We start from the raw sequence: 12,209 nt of genomic DNA on the forward strand, positions 1-12,209 counted from the left end.
AAAAATATTCACTTTTCTTTTCTTCTTCTTCTCGGTTGTTTTTTTTACAATTTAAGATCCCTGTTCTATGTTTTGTAATGTGGTTGTTGTTGTTGTTTTTATTTTGATGAGGAGGAGTAGGAGTTCGAGGATAAAGGATTATTCAACGTGATGATTTTTCGTTGGCGTTGTTTGAATTTTCAAATTTCGTTTCTCTTTTTCAAATGGAAACTGCTGTTGGCTGATATGGATTTGAATGTTGTTGTTGTGGATTTATCCTTTTATCCTTTAATTTCTTTCTGAAAATTTCTGGCGTATTTTCCCAATACGTTTAGCTTGGTTTATATTCTGCTTGCTTTTCTTCAGCTGATGGGTTGTCGTAATGGTTGTTCTTGTTGTTGTTGTTATGATTTTCCTTCTTAAACTTGCAGTTTCTTCGTCTGACTTTTAAACGCCTTCGCGAACGTTTTGATTTCCTTGTCAAACTTTCGCTACGGACTTTTTCCCCCTGGAAGAGAAAAAAAAACAGATATTAAAAAATTAAATAAAAATAAATATTTATAAAAATATATATACGCAGGACTCTTAACGCTATTGGCGATAGTTTAGAGGAGCAAAGTAAGGAAATCTTCGACAGACTCATACCGGAAGAGCAATGCGGGAATAGGCTTCCGGAGGAACTGTTACTAAATCTCAGGAACTGCTACTAATCTGATGATGAGCTGGACAGCACGGTGATCCCAGCCAGGTCTATACAGGCGGATTTTTGTAGCATAAGCATAAGCGAAGGAAGCGTAGAACCTGTTAACCGACCGACTTCAATTCTGACATCAACAGGTCCGGTGTCGGCAATTGCCGAAAATAAACTTCAGAGGCAATTTGCGACATTAGGGGGGTTTGGTATTATTTTTCTTAGCTTTTCCATAGTAGGTTGGGTTTTCCGAGAGTGGGCAACTAACCCGACGTCTCAACCCATTTTTTTATAGTTATCGCGGCACATATTAACTCACTATTTCATCGGGTGATGAGAATAGCTCCCCAGGTGGCACCGCGGGGAGGTCAGTGTCCACAATTGAGATGAAAGAGGGACCAAGATAAGCCTGGACTTCGCCATGTTAAAGCCAGTCAGAGCCGTTGCTTGGTATCTATCATCCCCTACGTCAACTCCTGGAAAAGACCCACGAAAAACACATCGACACATACCACCTATTTGTCGACTATAAAGCCGCATTCGACAGCCCTATTCGTTCAGAGGTGTTTAAAGCCATGTCTACGTTCGGCATACCTACAAAATTAATACGGCTATGCAGGATAACTTTAAGTGGCACAAGGTCAGCAGTTAAAGTAGGAAAGGACCTATCGGAGCCCTTTAATACCAAACGAAGATTCAGACAAGGTGACAGTTTGTCGTGTGATCTTTTTAACATCCTGCTGGAAAAGGTCATACGAGACACAAAGGTGAACAGAAATGGCACTCTGCGAATATCGGCGTCGAATGAACCACGAGCTTTACAATTTATACGCGGACATCGACATAGTCAGTCGTATTGAGCTGCAGCGACTACGGTGGCTAGGCCATGTTGTGCGCATGAATGATAATGTCCCAGCTCAAAAGGCATATAAAACGAGCCTACTGTTCCCGTTGACGGGGAAGGCCACGAATTAGATGGAAAGACGAAGTAGAAAACAACATCTTGGAACGTGGTCTTCAAAATTGGTGGATTTGCGCACAAGACCAACGCGCTTGGAAATCTTTTTTAAGCTTGGCTTATGGAACAAGCGTTCTGTAACAAGCAAGCTAAGTAAAAAAGGCAATCTGCGACGTAGGCGATGTCCGACGATGGGGGAATTTGTCGAGACCCCAGTAACGGACAGCGGCTCAAATGTTGGGAAGGCCCCGAAAACTAGCTGATGCGAAGCGCGAAGCGCTATTTCGTATCTCCGCAAATTCGTAGGGCGAGACGCGAATTTGATTTCGGAGGAGAGGTCCACTTCATCAAGGGCAAGATGAGATTCGAGTGAGGAAGTTCGAAAGAATCTATCCGAACGATCTCCATCGTGATCTTCAGAATTCTACTGCTCGATTAAGAACTTCCGAGGAGACCTCTAAATCGAGCGAAGCAGTGGAATCGGCGAAACACACTGTGTCTCTGACAAAGGTGCTAAGCCGACTTCTGATCTGAAGCTTAGCTCGAAGCCTAAACCTAGTCAAAAGGCAAAGGAAAAGGCTACTGAGAAAATCCCGAAACAAAATGTCACTCATAAGGGAGATGAACGTGTGGAGAGCTCTTTATCAAAGCCAAATTTTACGCCTAGCGACCAACGTGAAGCGGTTGGTGGTGCTAAAGCTTTGGGTGGATCCACCAGTGGTCGGAGTAGAAAGAAGGGAAAGTCCGGCAAGGAACCATCGTTTCCCGGGGGAGAGCTAATGCCGCCCACAGAACAAATCTGTGTGGGCGGCATCCGCTCATCAAAAGGTCCGCAACCTTCACCTAAGAAGACGATAACTTCGCGTCTGGCTGACCCATCTACCACATATGCGGCTGTCGCTGGACAACAAAGGGCGGAGAAAAAGCCTAGTACAGAGAAGGCATCAACCTCCTCTGGAAAGGCAAACTCCAAGGTTCGTAGTCAGAGACAGCGGAAACCATATGACAGACCGACCAAGGTAGCTGCTGAGGAAGACCTTCAAGTGGCAAATCATTGACAAATCTGATCCTCATGGCAGGATTAGTGTGATAGTCATTGGTTGCTCTTTGAAGGAGCCCTTCGGTCGGCTATCTGTGTCTGTGGGTCGGACCAGGGGGATGTCAGTTTGGCAATGCCTTCATGCAGAAGGGCGCCAAAGTCATCAACTGCCTGAACAAGAAATCTAAGAATTTCCTTGTGAAAACTGTTGGCGGCTTTGGTGCACTCTGAGAAGGAGCCAACCTTGGTGCGGTCTTCTTCCTATCTGAGATCCCAACCAGAGGGCTCCTCTCAGCCTGGGTTCCTCCACCTTCAGTGGACGAGGAATACCTGCTGAAAATATTGGCACTGCAAACTCCCAGCCTCAATACATCGACCTGGACTGTTGTCATATTAGCTCCATGCAACGACGAGGATGGAGGGATATTGGCAAGGGTAGCAGTTGACCCACCGGGGGAGGGATATTTCAGGGAGCGTGAGGGAAAATTGAACTTCGTTTTAGGATGGGTTCAGTTTCGACTGAACACGTCCACCAAAACTCAATAGGAGTAGGGAAGCGGCAATAGCTGCGCATCCTGCAGATTAATCTGCATCATTGCAAGACCGTAGCCGCCGAACTACTCCTGTCCCTCGCGAACTCTGAAGTGGACATCGCCTTAATTCAGGAGCCACATATTTATAAAAATATGGTTTCTGGGTTAAGGAATGATGCCAACTGTGACATATTTGCGGCGTCCATGGTGGACAAGGGTCGGTATATGAGGTAAAAGAGTTTAAATCTAATCTGTGCACAGTAAGGCTGGAGCATTCGACGGGGATGGCCACTCTGATCTCCTCAGTCTACATGCCTTTTGAGGACTGGATGCACCTAACCCTAGTGTCCGAAAGATGCTTGACGAAATGACGAGCACCTGCAACGTCATCCTGGGATGCGACGGAAACGCTCTTAATGTCCAATGGGCTAGCAAGCACACTAACAAACGAGGTGAGTCTATTTTCGATTTTATTCTATCCTATAATTTACCTATATGTAATAGGGGTTAAACAATATTGTATTAAAAAAATTCACGACTTAAAGTGGACCCTAAAAATATTTTTAAAAAATCCACACCTTAAGGTAAACCTTAAAAATATTTTCCCCTCCAAAAATTTGACAGATTTTTTTGCTTTTTGTTTTTGCGCAAATATTTCATTTTTGCGCGTAATTTAGTATTTGATGTTTTTTTCAACTTTCTATTCTCATTGTCACTAACAATTTTCGCCGTTCTGCCATGTGGCGTTGTGTTGTCCGACGACGTCGACAAAACAAGAAAATAAACATTGTGTCAAGATTATGTGTCGCACAAAAATCTGTCCATCTATTTAAACCTACCAAACAAACAGAGCCAACCAACCGTCCATCCATTGCCAGCCTCAACCAGCACCACCGCCACCACCCACCACATGACAGATCGCCTTTGAATGGTGGACGTTTGCTTCGATATTATTATGGCTCTATGTATAGTTTCAATAATGATTTGTGGCATCAGCAGCAACAACAACAAAAAAGATCCGACAAACGAACAAATGGGATCGACCCTCCCTATTTATTTATTTTCTTCTTTTAGTGGTTAATATAATTTACATTTAAATGGGACGGAGGAGGCATATATACAACCAAAATATTCATTCAATATGGGTTTCGTTCGAATTTTCCCCTTTCAAAAACAAAAGTTCTGACTGATGTTCGGAAAATGAGCATAGTTGTGGTGGTCGTATAGTAGCCATTCGTCGTATGTTTCTATTCATTTATTATTGAAAAGGTGTTGGCATTTTACCAAATATTAGAAGATTTGTGATAATCAAAACAAAGAATATTATGTATGCAGGTGGATGGAAAATAGAGGGTCAAGAAGGTGGGAAGATAAGAAGAGAAAAGGCAGAGCATACTTTGGGGAAAAATAATCGGAACAAAAATTCACTCTTTAATAGGATTTCTTGTGGTAGCATTTTCAAAAATATTAAAAAAATAAACGCCTAGGCCTGGAGCTAAAACAAATATTTTAAAAACTTCACAACTAAAGATAAATGCTACGATGCGAAAAACGCAGCATATAGGGCAACCCTGCAGACAGTAGCAACACGTAACATGATGGAGAATTATCGGGAGAAAAGGAGAGAGGAGAATACACGTTTCAGAAAAAATAAGAAAGAACAAGAAAAACGTGAGCGTGAGCAAATCGAGATGTACAGGCGTCAGAATGAAGTCCGGAAATTTTACCAACGAGTAAAACACCAAACCGATGGTTTTGGTGCAGGCACATCCTCCTGTAGAAATGAAGAAGGAAAACTGGTGACAGATACAGACTGCGTGTTAAGGATCTGGAAGCAGCATTTTGAAAAGCTTCTGGTATCAAATAGTGGCGTTGAAGATGATACCCCAGAACCAATTAGAGATGATGGTATAGAGTGTATACCACCTAGCCAAGATGAAGTCATAAAAGCAATCAATCGGCTCAAGAACAATAAAGCAGCAGGAGTCGAACTATTCAAGACTGGTGGCCTGATGCTGGTCAGGAGCATGCACCAGCTGATTAGTAAAATTTGGCTAGAGGAATGTATGTCCAATAATTGGAACCTCAGCATCCTGTGTCCCGTGCACAAAAAACGAGACAAGACGATATATGCCAACTATAGCGGAATAAGTCTCCTTCTCATCGCATCCTTCGTGCTATCCAGTGTGCTGCGGCTTCAGACCTGGAAAATCCACCATTGGCCAGATTTTCAACCTGTGCCTAATTCTGGAAAAGACCCACGAAAAACACATCGACACCTACCACCTATTTGTCGACTATTAAGCCGCATTCGACAGCCCTATCCGTTCAGAGGTGTTTAAAGCCATGTCTGCGTTCGGCATTCCTGCAAAATTAATACGGCTATGCAGGATAACTTTAAGTGACACAAGGTCAGCAGTTAAAGTAGGAGAGGGCCTGTCGAAGCGCCTCAATATCGAACGAAGATTCAGACAAGGTGATAGTTTGTCGTGTGACCTTTTTAACATCCTGCTGGAAAAGGTCATACGAGACGCAAAGGTGAACAAAAATGGCACTCTGTATATCAAACAACACATGTTAATCGCCTACGCCGATGACATTGATATAATGAGTCGAACATTGCGATGGTATCAACGCGCAAGACGTCCAGTGGTCTCGGACCAACTGTGGAACTACAGAGAACTACAGCTTCGAGGTAGTCAAAGATTTTACAAACCTTGGTACCGCTATAAACAAAACAAATGACATCAGTTTTGAAATTCGGAAAAGGATTGTGATGGCCAACAGATGCTACTATGGCCTAAGAAAACAACTCAAAAGCAAGGCCACCTCCCGCCATACCAAACTCACACTCTACAAGACGCTGATACTACCCGTGCTGTTATATGGATCTGAAGCATGGGTACTTGAGCAAGCAGATGAGGCAGCTTTTGCGGTGTTTGAAAGAAAAATTCTCCGAAAGATCTAAGGGCCGATCTGCGTCGACGGTGAATATCGGCGTCGAATGAACCACGAGCTTTAGAAGTTATATGCGGACATCGAAATAGTCAGTCGTATTGAGCTGCAGCGACTACGGTGGCTAGGCCATGTTGTGCGAATGAATGAGAATGCCCCAGCTCAAAAGGCATATAAAAGCGAGCCTACTGATGGTAGTAGGGGAAGGCCACGAATTAGATGGAATGACCAAGTAGAAAACAACATCTTGGAACGTGGTCTTCCAAATTGGTGGATTTACGTACAAGACCGACGCTCTTGGAAATCTTTTTTAAGCTCGGCTTATGGAACAACCGTTCTGTAACAAACCAGCTAAGTAAGTAAAGATAGACTGGAAATTATGTTTTTACAAAAAACCCACCCCTAAAGCTGGACCCTAATTTTTTTTTTTTTTTTAAATCCACGCCTAAACGTAGACCATAAATTTTCTGTTTTTAAATCCACGTCTAAATCTGAACCCAAAATTTTCTTTATTTTCTGTTTTCATGTCAAAATCTGGACCCTAAATTTTCTTTTATTTTTTTAATCCACGCCTAAATCTGGACCCTAAATTTCCTTTTTCTTTAAATGCACGCCTAAATGTGTACCCTAATTTTTCTTTTTGTTTTAATATAAGCCTAAATCTGGACCCTAAATTTTCTTTTTTTTTAATCCACGCCTAAATCTAAATCTGGACCCTAAATCTGGACCCAAAATTTTATTTTTTTTAATCCACGCCTAAATCTAAATCTGGACCCAAAATGTTCTTTTTTTTTAAATCCAGATTTCTAAATCTGGACCCTACATTTTCTTTTTTTAAATCCATGCCTAAATCTGGACCCTACATTTTCTTTTTTTAAATCCACGCCTAAATCTGGACCCCAAATTTTCTTTTTTTTTAATCCACGCCTAAATCTAAATCTGGACCCTAAATTTTCTTTTTTTTTAATCCACGCCTAAATCTGGACTCCAAATTTTCTTTTTTTTTAATCCACGCCTAAGTCTGGACCCTAAATTTTGTGTTTTTTTAAACCACGCTTAAATATGGACCCGAAATTTTCTTTTCTTTAAATCCACGCCTAAATTTGGACCCTAAATTTCCTTCTTGTTTTTAATCCACGTCTAAATCTGAACCCCAAATTTTCTTTTTGTTAAATCCACGCCTAAATCTGGACCCCAAATTTTTCATTAAGACCACGCCTAAATATGGACCCACGCCTAAATCTGAACCATACTTTTTTTTGTTAAATCTACGCCTAAATCTGACCCTAAATTTCCTTTTTCTTTAAATGCACGCCTAAATTTGGACCCTAATTTTTCTTTTTTTTTTAAATATAAGCCTAAATCTGGACCCTAAATTTTCTTCTTTTTTTATCCACGCCTAAATCTGAACCCCAAATTTAGTTTTTAAATCCACGCCTAAATCTGGAGAATTTTTTTTTAAATCCACGACTTAAGGTAGACTCTAAAAATATTTTTTTTTTTTAAATCCACGCCTTTAGGTAGATGTTACAAATATTTTAAAAATATTTGTTTTGAATTGAATTGAAATATTTTTTTTAAATTTTCCATTCTTCTTTAAATTGGAGCAATTGAAGATAAAAACGGAAAGTGTAAGTCATTCGACAGCAATTTAATGCGCTTGTGTTTTTTTGTGCTCCTTTTGGAATTTTTGCATTAAAACAAAAGAAAAAGGAAATCATTTACACTTGGATGCCCTCAATTGCTGATTAAATCAGACATTACTTGGTGGCAGTACACACAGCAACAACAACAATTAAAAAGAAAACATTTACCCAACAACACCAGAACAATAACAACAACATAAACAATAAGAAAATAATATATACATATATAGCATATAGCATAAAATACAGTCAAACCCGATTATAAGGAAAGGTGATCTTAAATATATCAAAGAGATATAGAGCAGAGTTACTTTGGACATGTGTAGCCTTGGGTGAGAAAAAATTAATTCCCTGAGTAGTAGACAATTTTGTATGAAACCCCCAAAAATAGGACAAATAGTCCTTATGTGATAAAAGCTGAGTAATACCAAGAATTCCCCTACCATCATTATCATCATGCAATCCAAAGTCTAGTGAGGAGGGCCGCAGCAATCGAGCAAAAAACTGTGCTGAGCAAAGAATACATTCACCCATCCAATCGATCGTTTCACTCGTCGCGCCACGTTCAGAGGTCATTGAAACTGATTGTTCCACATGATTTTTGCGGTTTCGTTTATTCACTTCGATGATCGTGGCCGACCAGCGGTCACCAAAGGTTATTAAACGACGCAAATTGTAATTTTTAAAACACCAAAAATAGAAAAAGCCAATTTGCACAAAAAATGTGATCGATTTGCAGAATAAAAAAATAGAAAGGGAGACAAGAGATAGACATGTCGAATCGATCACCTGCAGCTTTTTCTAGTATAAGAATTAGTAATACTATATAAATAGGTTCTGCAGAAGGGAAATCTAATTACACAATGAGAACACAATGGATTTTTTTAAAAAAATATTCTTAAGGGATCATGGATTTTTAAAAAAAAATGTTTTTCAGGGTCTACCTTAAGACGTGGGTTATTTAAACCATAATTTTAGAGTCTACCTTAAGGCGTGAATTATTTAAACAATATTTTTAGGGTCTACCTTAAGGCGTGGGTTATTTATACCATAATTTTAGGGTCCACCTGAAGGCGTGGATTTTTAAACAATATTTTTCAAGTTCTACCTTAAGGCGTGGATTATTTAAACAATATTTTTCAAGGTCTACCTTAAGGCGTGGATTATTTAAACTATATTTTTAGGGTCTACCTTAAGGCGTGGATTTTTTAAAAAAATATTTTTAGGGTCTACCTTAAGGCGTGGGTTTTTTAACAATATTTTTAGGGTCTACCTTAAGGCGTGGATTATTTAAGGGGACCCCCCCCCATTCTCGGTGTCAAAAATTTTTTTGATTTAATTCGAATCTACTCTAATTCTAGAATGTCTCTACAAAATTTCAAGTGAAAATCTCAAGAACTCTTAAAGATACAGCCGATTTATTGTGTCAGCATCAAGTGACGGCTAAAGGGCTTCTCAAACTTTAAACGCGTTTTTCTCAAAACGAATGGCGGGCACGATAACTCAAAAACTAATAATCCAATCGGTTTCAAATTTTGACACGTTTCTCTGGGAGTGTGTAGCTCTCGTATGAACTAGGATAAAGCTAATCGGTGAAGATCTTCCTTATTTTTTAACTTAGTTTGTGGTAAAAAATAGGCGTTTTTCCATAAAAATTTTTTCAAAGTTCCGCCATTTTGTTAATTGTTGTGCGAAGTCAATAATCCTAGTTCATACGAGAGCCAGACATGTCCTCTTTCTAAAACAGTTGGAATTTTCGGATTCCGATGTTCCAGTGAGGAGTTATCATGCCCGCCATCGAAAATATGGACTTTTCTTTGAACCCAAAAAACAACAACAAAACAACAACAACAAATTTTGGTAAATTATTTTTCTTCCTTTTTAAATCTTCAAATACATATGTGCCAACTTACAAACCTTAACAAGCATCGGTATTCATTTACCAGCCCATTTAAAATCTTAAAAATAAAAAATCGAGAATGGGGGGGTTCCCTTAAACAATATTTTTAGGGTCTACCTTAAGGCGTGGATTTTTTAAAAAAAATATTTTAGGGTCTACCTTAAGGCGTGGATTTTTAAACAATATTTTTCAAGATCTACCTTAAGGCGTGGATTTTTTAAACAATATTTTTCAAGGTCTACCTTAAGGTGTGTTTTTTTAATGTTTTTTTTTTTGTACTTACTTTTTATTTGTGCTGTGCCTGGCAGTATTCTGCACTGTCTAGATGAAACTCCATAGATGTAGGAACAGGTCGAACCAGCTGTAAATAAATTGAAAGAAAACAACAACAACAAGATTAGATTTATTTTGAATATTTATGACATTAAAATAAAATTCTGCAAATCAATGCAAACAAAATCACAATTTATGGTCCATCAAAGAAAGAGAAAAAATATTGTTTTTTTTTCGACAAAAATTGCACAAGCATGAATTTTTGAAAAACACAGAAAAAATACCGAATATCTAATTTTAGAATTTTCAAGAAAAACGCGCAATAATAGGTAAAAAAAATATGTGTACGATTTTTTTTCCTTCATTTAAATTGCAAAAAAGAAAAAAATCTGTGGAAGATTGTCTTAAAAATAGACACAAAGAAAGAAAAACAAACAGCGACGAGGACAAAAATATTTATACGGACACATACACAGTATGTCAAAAGAATGTTTTTTGGATCCGATTATAAATTCTTGCAAGATAAAGTGTTCCATATTTTCGTGGTAGACTGTAGCTGCTCAACCCATATTATATATTTTTTGTATTTAAATAATAAATATATTTAAATGTTCAAGAACAAATTGTTTATAGACGAACAGAAAAATATGTCCATCAAGAAAAATACGGCAGCATTATTTTTAATGGGAGCAGATTTTTTTTAATGGAAAATATGGCAAAAAATTTTTCTAGACAGGTTTCAATCTTGCAAAAATATTTTAAAAGGTAAACAAATTTAAATATTTTTACGTGGATTTTTTAAACATTATTTTTCAGGGTCTACCTTAAGACGTGGATTTTTTAAACATTATTTTTCAGGGTCTAACTTAAGGCGTGGATTTCTTAAACATTATTTTTCAGGGTCTACCTTAAGGCGTGGATTTTTTTTAAACAATATTTTTCAGGGTCTACCTTAAGGCGTGGATTTTTTAAACATTATTTTTCAGGGTCTACCTTAAGGCGTGGATTTTTTAAACATTATTTTTCAGGGTCTACCTTAAGGCGTGGATTTTTTAAACATTATTTTTCAGGGTCTACCTTAAGGCGTGGATTTTTTAAACATTATTTTTCAGGGTCTACCTTAAGGCGTGGATTTTTTAAACATTATTTTTCAGGGTCTACCTTAGGGCGTGTATTTTTTAAACATTATTTTTCAGGGTCTACCTTAAGGCGTGGATTTTTTAAACATTATTTTTATCAGGGTTTACCTTAAGGCGTGGATTTTTTAAATATTATTTTTCAGGGTCTACCTTAAGGCATGGATTTTTTAAACATTATTTTTCAGGGTCTACCTTAAGGCGTGGATTTTTTAAATATTATTTTTCAGGGTCTACCTTAAGGCATGGATTTTTTAAACATTATTTTTCAGGGTCTACCTTAAGGCGTGGATTTTTTAAATATTATTTTTCAGGGTCTATTTTAAGGCGTGGATTTTTTAAACATTATTTTTCAGGGTCTATCTTAAGGCGTGGATTTTTAAAACATTATTTTTCAGGGTCTAACTTAAGGCGTGGATTTTTAAAACATTATTTTTCAGGGTCTATCTTAAGGCGTGGATTTTTTAAACATTATTTTTCAGGGTCTACCTTAGGGCGTGGATTTTTTAAACATTATTTTTCAGGGTCTAACTTAAGGCGTGGATTTTTTAAACATTATTTTTCAGGGTCTAACTTAAGGCGTGGATTTTTTAAACATTATTTTTCAGGGTCTAACTTAAGGCGTGGATTTTTTAAACATTATTTTTTTATTTTCTTTTCTTCAAAAGAAAAAATATAAAACGCTTTACATGATTTATGAAAATGTTGACATGTGTCGGCGGGGGCCATTGAAAACAAAAATCATTAAAGCAATTATTTTTTATGTAAATCGCAAATGACAAGCATATTTATTTTCTGTCTCTATAGGCTAAATCCCAAATTTTGGCAAAATTTATTGAAAATGATCAACAACAAAATGCCATAATTGTACATCATACATATGGTTGGGTTTGGGATGATGATGGGTCATTTTGAAAATAAATGTGATGCCACACAAAACAAAAATCATTTTCATATTCGCGAAAAAAATATTTGAAAATTATTAATAGCTCAATAAACCAGAAACTATTAACAAGTTTAAATGTAAACAATTAGTTTTTCTTTCTCTAGAAAAAAAACGATTTTTTCCTCATTTACCTAAAAATAAATTTATGGCAAA

At 37.7% G+C, this 12,209-nt stretch overlaps 1 long non-coding RNA gene across 1 annotated transcript; it reads right to left on the minus strand.

Annotated features, from left to right (window-relative positions):
- Positions 1-389: 389 nt before the first annotated feature.
- Positions 390-10,075, minus strand: LOC133336416 (uncharacterized). Its single transcript, XR_009754544.1, has 2 exons — positions 9,985-10,075; positions 390-487 (listed from the first exon to the last, which is right to left on the minus strand). It is a non-coding gene; the product is annotated as an uncharacterized LOC133336416 (long non-coding RNA).
- Positions 10,076-12,209: the final 2,134 nt, after the last annotated feature.

The sequence above is a fragment of the Musca vetustissima genome, unplaced genomic scaffold (assembly GCF_032173495.1).
Source record: "Musca vetustissima isolate MV318-11 ecotype Yass unplaced genomic scaffold, APGP_CSIRO_Mvet_v1 utg27291, whole genome shotgun sequence".
Classification (NCBI taxonomy): Eukaryota; Metazoa; Arthropoda; class Insecta; order Diptera; family Muscidae; genus Musca; species Musca vetustissima.